This window comes from Silurus aristotelis (genome assembly GCF_946808225.1).
Source record: "Silurus aristotelis genome assembly, chromosome: 21".
NCBI classification, from domain to species: domain Eukaryota; kingdom Metazoa; phylum Chordata; class Actinopteri; order Siluriformes; family Siluridae; genus Silurus; species Silurus aristotelis.
Window position 1 is genome coordinate 16723504 of NC_139594.1, and position 12367 is coordinate 16735870.

Here is a 12367-nt window from a genome sequence, read left to right on the forward strand (position 1 = left end):
CAGCTGTGCTGCCCTGTGCCTCATACAGACAGCTTGATGAATGGCACCTATTACTCCAAACATTATGTGCTTGCAGGACTGAGGTTTTCATTGGCTCAAGCATCTGACCAGTCTGGTAAACTGTCCATCTTATAAATACACAGCTTAGCCTTAACACCCTGGTAGGATCAGCAGTATTTCCTCTGAATTGTAACATTCGCATTAAGACTCCGAATACCGAAACATGCTTCTATCATAGAGTTAACCGATGATAATGTTCATAATGAAAATCTGCTGCACATATTTCTGTGTTGGAAATATCAAAACGCTTAATGGACATTATATCAGTGGGTGTAATGAGAAATTAATGGGGAAAATACAGACAATGAGGAGCCTAAGCTTGTGAAATGGGGTTTCATGACAGAAATGGAGTGGTAGTGTGAGTAATTACTTCCTAACACAGTTAGAGATCAGCAAAGCCAACAAAACATAACCTTCTACAAGGCATCCAGTAGTATTAGATAATTAATATGTAACACTTACTTGATCGGGATTCACCTGACTTATCATCCTACCAGTCCCCAGGTGTTTGCACTGTTTTGGTACCTCAGCACAGAAAATACTAAAGAATGGTCTGGTAGCTGGAGTTGGCCAACTCTGATTTTCATACACTGGTCTCTGCTTAATGTTCTGAATATTAGGATTGGTGGTAATGAGATTAGACTGGATGAATGAATGTATTAAGTGGCTAATCACAAAATTATTCAATCATTTTACTTGTGTAAGAGGATGGATTGAAGATTATTAAATGCTGAGCTGCTTTTATGCTACTACATACAATGCGATCATAGCCGGCGAAAATAAATGGGAATGCAGTTTCATGAAGGAAATTCGCCTCGAGGGTTGGGTTGATAAAATGAAAGGTCGTACCACTTTAAAAATTTCCAAAGGCCCAACAAAGCCAAGGAAGTACTGCTTACCCATTTCTGTCTGTTATCCTGGACTGAATTTACACCACACACTGCATCACCACAATTATCCAAAATGGCAGTAATTACCCCTGCCTCCTTCCCTGACTTTCCAGAGGAGGCATCCTGGGGAGAATGGAGGACCTCGGGCCAACAAATAATTAACTTGATAATGACCTCGCTTTCCTCAGCCCATTCCTCATATCCTCTCATCCCTCCATGTGTAGACTAATTATGTAGATACTACACACCATATTGTTCTCCATCCATTTTCATATGACTATACTGATCACATTGTGAGTTTTGGTATAATGGGTACATATTTTCTGACACTAACTGCACAGTAAGGATGTCTCCATGGTCATAATGTGCACATAAAACAAAATACGACATAAAAGTGGCATTTGTTGTGCTAAGAACCACAGCATGCACTGAAATGAGATGTATCCTTATATGTTTTGGGTTATTTTTTCAAATGCCTTTCTGATTTAGTCTTGACTCTGTCACTGTCCTGTCATTGGTTTGCTTCCTAGTGGTCACCAGAGGTGATTCGCATCTTGATGCGTAGCCATTGATACGATACATTAAAATGCAGCTACCGATGCGATGTGATCAGATTTCGATTCGATTCAACACAATGCTTTTCAATGGAAAAAATATGATGTGATGCAATTTAAAATGGAACAAATAGTTCAGACAGACAGCAAATCATTAGTCAAATTAAGTGCCTTCTTCTTCGTCTTCTTCTTCTTCTTTCGGCTGCTCCCATTAGGGGTCGCCACAGCGGATCATCCGTCTCCATACCCCCCTGTCCTCTACATCTGCCTCTTTCACACCAACTACCTGCATGTCTTCCCTCACCACATCCATGAACCTCCTCCTTGGCCTTCCTCTTTTCCTCTTGCCTGGTGGCTCCATCCTCAGCATTCTCCTACTGATATACCCCATGTCCCTCCTCTGCACATGTCCAAACCATCTCAATCTCACCTCTTTTACCTTGTCTCCAAAACGTCCTACATGGGTTGTCCCTCTAATAAACTCATTTCTAATCCTGTCCATCGTTGTCACTCATAACGAAAACCTCAACATCTTCAGCTCTGCTACCTCCAGCTCCACCTCCTACCTTTTACTCAATGCCACTGTCTCTAATCCATACAACATCGCAGGTCTCACCACAGTCCTATAAACTTTCCCTTTCACTTTTGCAGATACCCTACTATCACAAATCACTCCTGTTACTCTTCTCCACCCACTCCACCCTGCCTGCACTCTTTTCTTCACTTCTCTAACACACTCTCCATTACTTTGCACTGTTGACCCCAGGTACCTGAACTCCTCCACCTTCTCCACCTCTTCTCTCTGCAACCGCACATAATTAAAATTATGTCTTGTGATACAAATTCCAACTTTTATCTGATGCATCACATCGTAACTTATGTTGATGCACTGATACAAATCGGAGACTCTTAGCATGCCTGAAGTATACCATGTTGTGCCAATATATCATTTGGCTAAGAATTAATTTTGGGTAATTAATTACAAGCATTCTTTTCACCCTGGCAGAAAAAGTAAAACTAAACGCTGATATAATTAAAATTAACAAAAAAAACCCACATGAAATGGTCTCTAGTGTGCTGAAAACCACACTAATGTCTAAAAGTGGCCATTTTATGCAAGTATGGTTTAGTAAGGCATTCCTTCGGTGTTCTCCTGAACTGATCCCAGTGTTTCCCTTGAACAGTTTTTCTTTCTAATGTTCTTTACTGACATTTAATGTAATCATATTATACCTGACATCACTATGTTGATGTTTACTCTCACTGCAAAGCAGAATAGGTAAAGCAGTAAAAGTTGATATTATTATAATATTTTCTGACCTTTGCAGTTACCTTATCAAGCCTCATTGGTTAAAAGGGAACTGCTTGGCACTTTCTCAGCCAATTTGGACTGATTATGAGGTCTGTGCTTCTTATCTTTTGTAAATCTCTGGGAATCTGATATTAAGCTCTGATCTGATATTGAGTCTAGTGGTGCCACTGCATGGAATGAAACTTGTCCAGCTGTGATCAAACCATAAGGGGCAACAAAGTGAAAGAGCAAACAAAAATCTCTACAAAATTATACTAGGCAATTAATTTTATATATCAGTAGCTATTTGTTTTCTAGATGTGGTCGCCAGTCAATATATTTACACAAGATAAAAAAATATTTCAACGCTTTTAAATATAAATTTGGGAACCTATCTACCATTAAAATGTCAACTGCAAACAATTAAATTATTAGGTAACAATGAGATTTTGTAATGGGATTTTTGCTGTATGCAACATGTTTTACTAGATATGGATTATTTTTTCTTTCTTACTTTTCCAAGCAATGTCCTAAATTAAAAGTGGCTAATCAACTACCAAATTATCGATCACTGACAGATTAAACCATATTGAATGCATATTTAAGTATTGCACACAGATTTAAATATTTGTTTTCAGTTGTACTGGGAAAAAAATCTAAATGCAGATTGTGGAGGTTTAAGTGACAGTCGTCCCTGTAGACTTTAGATCATCAGCTCTTCATTTATTGAGATCAAGACGTCATTGCTGTCAGACGTCAGTCTGTCTATGTAAAGTCTTAGGATTTATCAGACAGTACAAGGTTTAGCTTGAATATCCTCACTGATGCCTCTCCTTGAACTGCCACCTTAACGTGGTGGAGGGGTTTGAGTACTCGAATGACCCTAGGAGCTATGTTGTCCGGGGCTATATGCCCCTGGTAGGGTCTCCCAAGGCAAACAGGTCCTGGGCGACGGGTCAGACTAAGAGCGGTTCAAAACCCCTTATGAGAGATACTACATCAGGGACCGTGACGTCGCCCGGTATGGCGCAGCCGGGGCCCCACCCTGGAGCCAGGCCCGGGGTTGGGGCTCGTATGCGAGCGCCTGGTGGCCGGGCCTTCCCCCACAGGGTCCGGCCGGGCTCAGCCCGAAGGAGCGACGTGGGGCCGCCTTCCAGTGGGCTCACCACCTGCAGGAGGGACCGTAAGGGGCCGGTGCTAAGAGGATCGGGCAGCAGTCGAAGGTGGAGGCCTCGACAACCCGATCCCTGGACACGGAAGCTAGCTCTAGGGACGTGGAATGTCACCTCGCTGGCGGGGAAGGAGCCTGAGATTGTGCGTGAGGTTGAGAGGTTCCGACTAGAGATAGTCGGGATCACCTCTACGCACGGCCTGGGCTCTGGAACCACACTCCTCGAGAGAGGATGGACTCTTTACAACTCTGGAGCTGCCCATGGTGAAAGGCGTCGGGCTGGTGTGGGTTTGCTTATAGCCCCCCAGCTCAGCCGCCATGTGTTGGAGTTTACCCCGGTGAACGAGAGGGTCGTTTCCCTGCGCCTACGGGTCGGGGATAGGTCTCTCACTGTCGTGTGTGCCTACGGGCCAAACGGCAGTATAGAGTACCCGGCCTTCTTGGGGTCTCTGGGAGGGGTGCTGGACAGTGCTCCGACTGGGGACTCCGTCGTTCTACTAGGAGACTTCAATGCACACGTGGGCAGCGACAGTGACACCTGGAGGGGCGTGATTGGGAGGAACGGCCCCCCTGATCTGAACCCGAGCGGTGTTCAGTTATTGGACTTCTGTGCTAGTTACAGTTTGTCCATAACGAACACCATGTTCAAGCATAAGGGTGTCCATCAGTACACGTGGCACCAGGACACCCTAGGCCGCAGGTCGATGATCGACTTTGTGGTCGTTTCATCTGACCTGCGGCCGTATGTCTTGGACACTCGGGTAAAGAGAGGGGCGGAGCTGTCAACTGATCACCACCTGGTGGTGAGTTGGATCCGATGGCGGGGGAGGAAGCTGGACAGACTCGGCAGACCCAAGCGTACTGTGAGGGTCTGCTGGGAACGTTTGGCCGAGCCTCCTGTCAGAGAGATCTTCAACTCCCACCTCCGGCAGAGCTTTGACCAGATCCCGAGGGAGGCCGGAGATATTGAGTCCGAGTGGACCATGTTCTCCACCTCCATTGTCGAAGCGGCCGCTCGGAGCTGTGGCAGTAAGGTCTCCGGTGCCTGTCGAGGCGGCAATCCCCGAACCCGGTGGTGGAAACCGGAAGTAAGGGATGCCGTCAAGCTGAAGAAGGAGTCCTACCTGGCCTGGTTGGCTTGTGGGACTCCTGAGGCAGCTGACGGGTACCGGCAGGCCAAGCGAACTGCAGCCCGGGTGGTTATCGAGGCAAAAACTCGGGCCTGGGAGGAGCTCGGTGAGGCCATGGAGAAGGACTATCGGCTGGCCTCGAAGAGATTCTGGCAAACCGTCCGGCGCCTCAGGAGGGGAAAGCAGTGCCCCACCAATGCTGTTTACAGTAGAGGTGGGGAGCTGTTGACCTCAACTGGGGATGTCGTTGGACGGTGGAAGGAATACTTCGAGGATCTCCTCAATCCCGCCGTCACGTCTTCCATTGAGGAAGCAGAGGCTAAGGGCTCAGAGGCGGACTCGTCCATCACCCAAGCTGAAGTCACCGAGGTAGTAAAGAAACTCCTCGGTGGCAGGGCACCGGGGGTGGATGAGATCCGCCCTGAGTACCTCAAGTCTCTGGATGTTGTGGGGCTGTCTTGGCTGACACGCCTCTGCAGCATCGCGTGGCGGTCGGGGACAGTGCCTCTGGAATGGCAGACCGGGGTGGTGGTCCCTCTTTTTAAGAAGGGGGACCGGAGGGTGTGTTCCAACTATAGGGGGATCACACTTCTCAGCCTACCTGGGAAAGTCTATGCCAGGGTACTGGAGAGGAGAATACGGCCGATAGTAGAACCTCGGATTCAGGAGGAACAATGTGGTTTTCGTCCAGGCCGTGGAACACTGGACCAGCTCTATACCCTCTACAGGGTGCTGGAGGGTTCATGGGAGTTTGCCCAACCAGTCCACATGTGCTTTGTGGATTTGGAAAAGGCATTCGACTGTGTCCCTCGCGGCGGCCTGTGGAGGGTGCTCCGGGAGTATGGGGTCGGGGGCCCTTTACTAAGGGCTGTCCGGTCCCTGTATGACCGAAGCAGGAGCTTGGTTCGCATTGCCGGCAGTAAGTCAGACTTGTTCCCGGTGCATGTTGGACTCCGGCAGGGCTGCCCTTTGTCACCGGTTCTGTTCATAATTTTTATGGACAGAATTTCTAGGCGCAGCCAGGGGTCGGAGGGTGTCCGGTTTGGTGACGACACGATTTCGTCTTTGCTCTTTGCAGATGATGTTGTCGTGTTGGCTTCATCAGACCAGGACCTTCAGCATGCACTGGGACGGTTTGCAGCCGAGTGTGAAGCGGCTGGGATGAGAATCAGCACCTCCAAATCCGAGGCCATGGTCCTCAGTCGGAAAAGGGTGGCTTGCCCACTTCAGGTTGGTGGGGAGTTCCTGCCGCAAGTGGAGGAGTTTAAGTATCTTGGGGTTTTGTTCACGAGTGAGGGAAGGGTGGAACGGGAGATTGACAGACGGATCGGTGCAGCTTCTGCAGTAATGCGGTCGATGTACCGGTCTGTCGTGGTGAAGAAGGAGCTGAGCCGCAAGGCGAAACTTTCGATTTACCGGTCAATCTACGTTCCTACTCTCACCTATGGTCATGAGCTCTGGGTCATGACCGAAAGGACAAGATCCCGGATACAGGCGGCCGAAATGTGCTTCCTCCGCAGGGTGGCTGGGCGATCCCTTAGAGATAGGGTGAGAAGCTTAGTCACTCGGGAGGAGCTCGGAGTAGATCCGCTGCTCCTCCACATCGAGAGGGGTCAGCTGAGGTGGCTCGGGCATCTGTTCCGGATGCCTCCTGGACGCCTTCCTGGGAAGGTGTTCCGGGCGCGTCCCACTGGGAGGAGACCCCGGGGAAGACCTAGGACACGCTGGAGAGACTATGTCTCCCGGCTGGCCTGGGAACGCCTTGGTGTCCCCCCGGAAGAGCTGGAAGAAGTGTCTAGGGAGAGGGAAGTCTGGGCATCTTTGCTTAGACTGCTGCCCCCGCGACCCGGCATCGGATAAGCGGGAGAAGATGGATGGATGGATGGATCCTCACTGATGCTTAGTCAATGCATTTTCTCCTGTCAGAACTCTGGGGCCTGCTGTACAAATGCTACCAAAGGGCATCAAGGTTACTCAGTTCAGTTTCATCATACACTGCACACATGTGAATATCTCCATGCCAAAATCCCAACAGCAAGCACAGCAATGGATCTTTTGCTCGCAAACATTTGAAAAGCCCGTTCCAAGTGTCTTGGGGTTAAAAAAAAATCTAGGTTGGATTCAAGGAGTCTGCAAGGAAATCAAATTTACTGAGCTTTCCATGTTCTTTATACCCGAAAACACGTTTCAAGCACAATGTCACTTATAAAGAAAATATCTCATTATAGACCTCAACAGTTCCACGTTAGCTTCAGTGTGCGATGCCCCTTTTTTATCTCGTCGACATATCTGCGTTTCCTATATTGCATCATGTTGAAAGCACAATACTTCACTCTGTGAGCCCAAATCCTTTGCTTTTATGCAGATTTCTTTCCATCTTACTCAAAAATTAATCGTGTGTATTGGGTTCTGCCAAAACTGTTCTATAAGTGGAAAGGATTCCAGAACCAAACTTCTTAAAAAAAATTTTAATTCAATTATAAAAAAAGGAAGTAAAGGACAATTGAAGTCGTATATAATATAAAATCATAGTTTAATCGGCTTATTGGAAACAGATCAAAATAAAAATATAGCATACTGTATATAAAATAAGCACAGCAACCTTGTAGATAATATCGAATAAATTGCAGATAAAATGACATTGATTATCTCATTACATTGGCACCTGCCAAGAGGTGTGATTTATCAGGCAGCGTCAGTTCTTGATGGTAATGTGTTGGAAACATAGAAGAGGCTCAAGCATAAGGTTCTGAGAGATATCTCTCCATATCATTTTGCACATATGTATAGACCAACCAGGCAAAACTCTATGACATTATAACATTATGATCGGTGAAGTAAAAAACACTGATTATCTCTTCAGCATAGCACATGTTAGTGGGTGGATATATTTATTAGGCAGCAAGTGAACATTTTGCCCTTAAAGTTGACGTGTTAGAAGCAGGAAAAATGGGCGCGAGTTTGAAAAATTGTGACGTCTAGATGACTGGGTCAAAGCATCTCCAAAATTGCAGCTCTTGTCGTGTTCCTGGTCTGCACTGGTCAGTATCTATTAAAAGTGCTTCAAGTAAGGAACAGTGGTGAACCGGCGACAGGGTCGTGGGCGGCCGAGGCTCATTGATGCATGTGAGGAGCGAAGGCTGGTCCGTGTGGTCCGATCCAACAGACGAGCTCCTGTAGCTCAAAATACTGAAGAAGTTAATGCTGTTAATGCTCCGTGAGCCAGAATTGTTGTGGCAGCAAAAGGGGGACCAACACAATATTAGGCAGGTGGTCATAATGTTATGCCTGATCGGTGTATAACCTTTTACATTAACAATGTATTCAATTTCTTCTTTATTGCACTCTCCTTGACCATTGTACTTATTGTGTATAATCCCCTTTCTGTGTACTGGGTATTATATTTATATTTCTCAAATCCTATTATTTATTCATTTATCATTATTTATTCATATCATTTCCACTGGTACATATGTAAATATTTTACACTGCTACTAATGCACTTCAGGTTAGATGCTAACTGTATTTCTTTGCCTTGTACCGTAACTTGTGCAATGACAATAAAGTTGTATCCAATCCAATCTAAGATACTCTAATGTAATTTAATCTAATCTAATTGACTCTAATCTAATCATCTCCAAAATGATAGGTCTTTAGGGGCTTCCATATTCAGTATTGCATCTCTGACGCATACCACCTCATGAAGCATTGTTGCAGATCAAGCATACTCCTTCATGGCAACAGTTTACATTAGGTGGTTTTAATGTTATGGCTGATAAGTGTAATATGGGGTATCAGTATGAATATAAGGCCTACGCATTTTCTTTGTCCTAGCCTTTTTAGAGTGGAAGTGTTTTCCTGAACACAACAGAGAAAAGAACCTATCTTACAAATAGCTGATGTCTAAAGCGTTGAAGATAGACTACAGGTCAGGAAGATTAGTGTGGAAGGTGAGATCCCTGTGCAGAGCCTATCTATCTACCTACTTGGTGCTGTTCCCAAACCAAGCTGTGCTGCTTTCCCATCAGGATCCTCTCAATAGTGGAAAAAGTTCCTCAGCACCTTAGAGGAGAGTTGAAGGTCCTTCAAGCATATAACATGTCAAAATCACTTTCAGTAGATCCGTGTAGCTGCAGGTTTTCATTCTTACTAATTAGCCACATCTAATATCTTTGGAGTTTAATCAGATGATCATTAAATATTAGAGAAGCACATTTATAAACGAGAAGTGTACAGGAAATTTTAGAACGTGTCTGAACTAATTCTGTCCCCAAGCAAGTTAGAATTGAATGAATATAACACGATGTTATTATGCGTATCCACCTAGACTGCTAGGCTGCTCTTTCAAATTTTCATTAGCACTTCCCCCAGTGGAATTAAGCAGCTCCTAACCTCTATACAAAGCAATTTCAGATGGTAAACATGCCCTGTTTGGAAATTAGCTAACATCGAATCTCCTACTCCGAATACTTAAAATAATAAGTATTTCAAGGAGGAAATGCATAAATGTGCCATTTAATGTCTAACACCATTATAAAACGTTTTAGAACCAACATCTTAGAGATAACTTTCAAAAGAATAGAAAACCAGAACAATACTGGACAACTAAAATCCAAATTTTATGCTCTGCAAACATAGTCTTCATAAGAAATTCTGTTTTTTTCTGCTGGACAGCTTTTGGCATGTCATATGTTCTGACCTTTTCGCTTAGTCTAATTTTGTACATGCCATTACCACACTCCCTGTGTGAAAAACAGATTGCGTGTGACAGGCTGTTCCTCATTTGTGGCCTCTCTTTCTCTTTTGCTCTCTCTTTCTCTCTCTCATTGTCGGAGCCTCAGGTTGCTTATTTGAGTGCAGTAATTTGCCATTGACTGGAGACAGGTGCAGCTGCGGCCGTCGCCACCTTTAACAAAGTGTTTCATCTTGATTATTTCTTTTTTCTGCAACCACAATGACATTTTATGACAGACCATTTTACGATGCTAAGGACGTCCATAGAAAATAGTCTCGTAAATAATCCTTAGCCTTCTGTCTTTCTAAGAGTCACCGAGTAGCGCTATTGTGAAACCGAACAATTAATGTGTCCTCTCACATACGTTTTTTTCCCCCAGACCCGAACAGCCAAATAAGCGATTCAATTTTGTGAATGCGATTTGCCATGTTATAAAATATTTTAAGCAATGTGTGGAGTTCTGAGCTATTGAACTGTGATCAATATGAAAAACAAATGCATAAATCCTGTCCTAACAGTATAGTATAGTCTTGTGAGATAAAGGAAAAAAAGGTTAAAGGGTTATAGATCATGGGTTATGAATTTTACAATAGAGGTATACGATATAAGAGGTTAAAACAGAACCTATTCAGGGAGCCAAGAATTATGCACCATATAAAAACACAGTAATATACTAAGTATTAGGTTACTGCTTTATATATATATATATATATATATATATATATATATATATATATATATATATATATATATATATAATATTATATAATATTTTATACTACCTAATGTTTTTTAGAATAAATAACATGAAACGATTTCCTTTTTTAATTCCCTAACACCTTTCTGTAGTGTGTAGTAGTATGATGTAGTAGTTTATCGAGAAGAAACAAATTTCAAACATTTACAGTATTTTTGGTTTTCATATATTTTAAAATTATATACAGTATATATATATATATATATATATATATATATATATATATATATATATATATATATATATATAAACATATCTACAATATAAGAAACCAAAAACAAGAACAAGTTTCTCTCTTATCATGTATTAAAAACTAACCAAGAGTATTTTTAGCTGTTTGTGAAAATCCTCAGGTAAAATAAATCACTCTGAATATTCCTAATCCTAGACCCTGATACATGTATAAGGTCGGACTTGTATTATAATTTTTTTTTCCATCCCGAAGTAACCTTTGAATGCATTCTATTTAATAGCGTTCTGATTGCACTCTCCAACTATGGCTAAATATAATTCTTGATGCTGGTTTTCTGCATTTAGTGCTTGAATTGCAAAGCTGATTTCCATGGCAACGTAGTCAAAGCTAGTCTGATTCTGTATGTGGTACCTTACAAGGAAAATGACCACATGTTTGACGGCATAAAAAAATACAAAAAGCCTATTCATTTCTGTGCAATTGCTAGCACTATAATGGTATGGCTATGTGATTGGGCAAAGATTAATGGCAACTCAATGGGAATTTAGACTTAAGTATAACAAAAAAGTGACCTTTTAATATGTATGTTTAAATATGTAATGAGAAAAGTCCTGGTGTGTCAGGTCCAGACCATTTAAATGTGAGATCAGCTGGGACTAGCTGTCTTTCATATGAGCAGAATACATTGATATTGACATTTTCTAGATAACGTTAACTAAGATCCTGGTAAATCAATAGCTCTAGAGTTATAAGCTTCTATCCGCATGAAGAGCTGTTGATATACAGCCAATCGAAGTATTGATATTCTCGCTAAAAACCATAGGAGAGACTGCCATCTAGATTTGCAGTGTATAAAGGAGTACGTAGTAATGCTACTTTAAAAGTATTTTATATCCAAATCTGAGAAAATTACTATGTGGGTTTGTGTGCCGTGGCCAGTATAGATCCGTATTACTCTGTAACCTCAGTGCATACTGTTTCTCAGTAAGCAATCCATTAGTCTCAATAAATAATAAATTGTATAAACTGAGCAGAAATAAGCAATTTCAACCTATTAAGAACACATTATGGGTGGCACTATAGTGCAGCAGGTAATCTCAAGCCTTACAGCGACAGCTTGCTGAGCTCAGGTTACGGTGTGTATGGAGTTCTGCATGTTCTCCCAGTGTTTGTGTGGGTTTCCTCCTAGCTCCAAAAAAAAAACATGTCTGTAGGTGGTTCAGTAACTCTAAATTGCCCTTATGCGTGAATATCTCTCTGTGTGTGTAATGGCTGGGTAGGATAAATCACTTATTTTTATTTAGTGCCTCTTTTTATATATATTTCTAAACAGTAAGCATATCAAAACTGTATGTACACTGTTCTATACAAAGTGCATGTTGATGTAACTTGTTTCAATTTGCTATTAAATAATAAATGTTATTTTTCTTTTTGACATGGCAGATGTAATGACCTGTAAATGTATACTAATTTATAAAGGAATACATGCTTATAGACCCCTCAGAATTGCAAGTTTCGGGTTTCTTTACACATAAGCATAACTCATGAAAACTGCCTATGTAGCTTGTTGTATAAAAGGCTAGTTT

At 42.8% G+C, this 12367-nt stretch overlaps 1 protein-coding gene across 1 annotated transcript in view; it reads left to right on the plus strand.

Moving 5' to 3' along the window:
• gabbr2 (gamma-aminobutyric acid (GABA) B receptor, 2) overlaps positions 1-12367 on the plus strand; it is a 250323-nt gene that overhangs the window by 41112 nt on the left and 196844 nt on the right. The window lies entirely within an intron of this gene.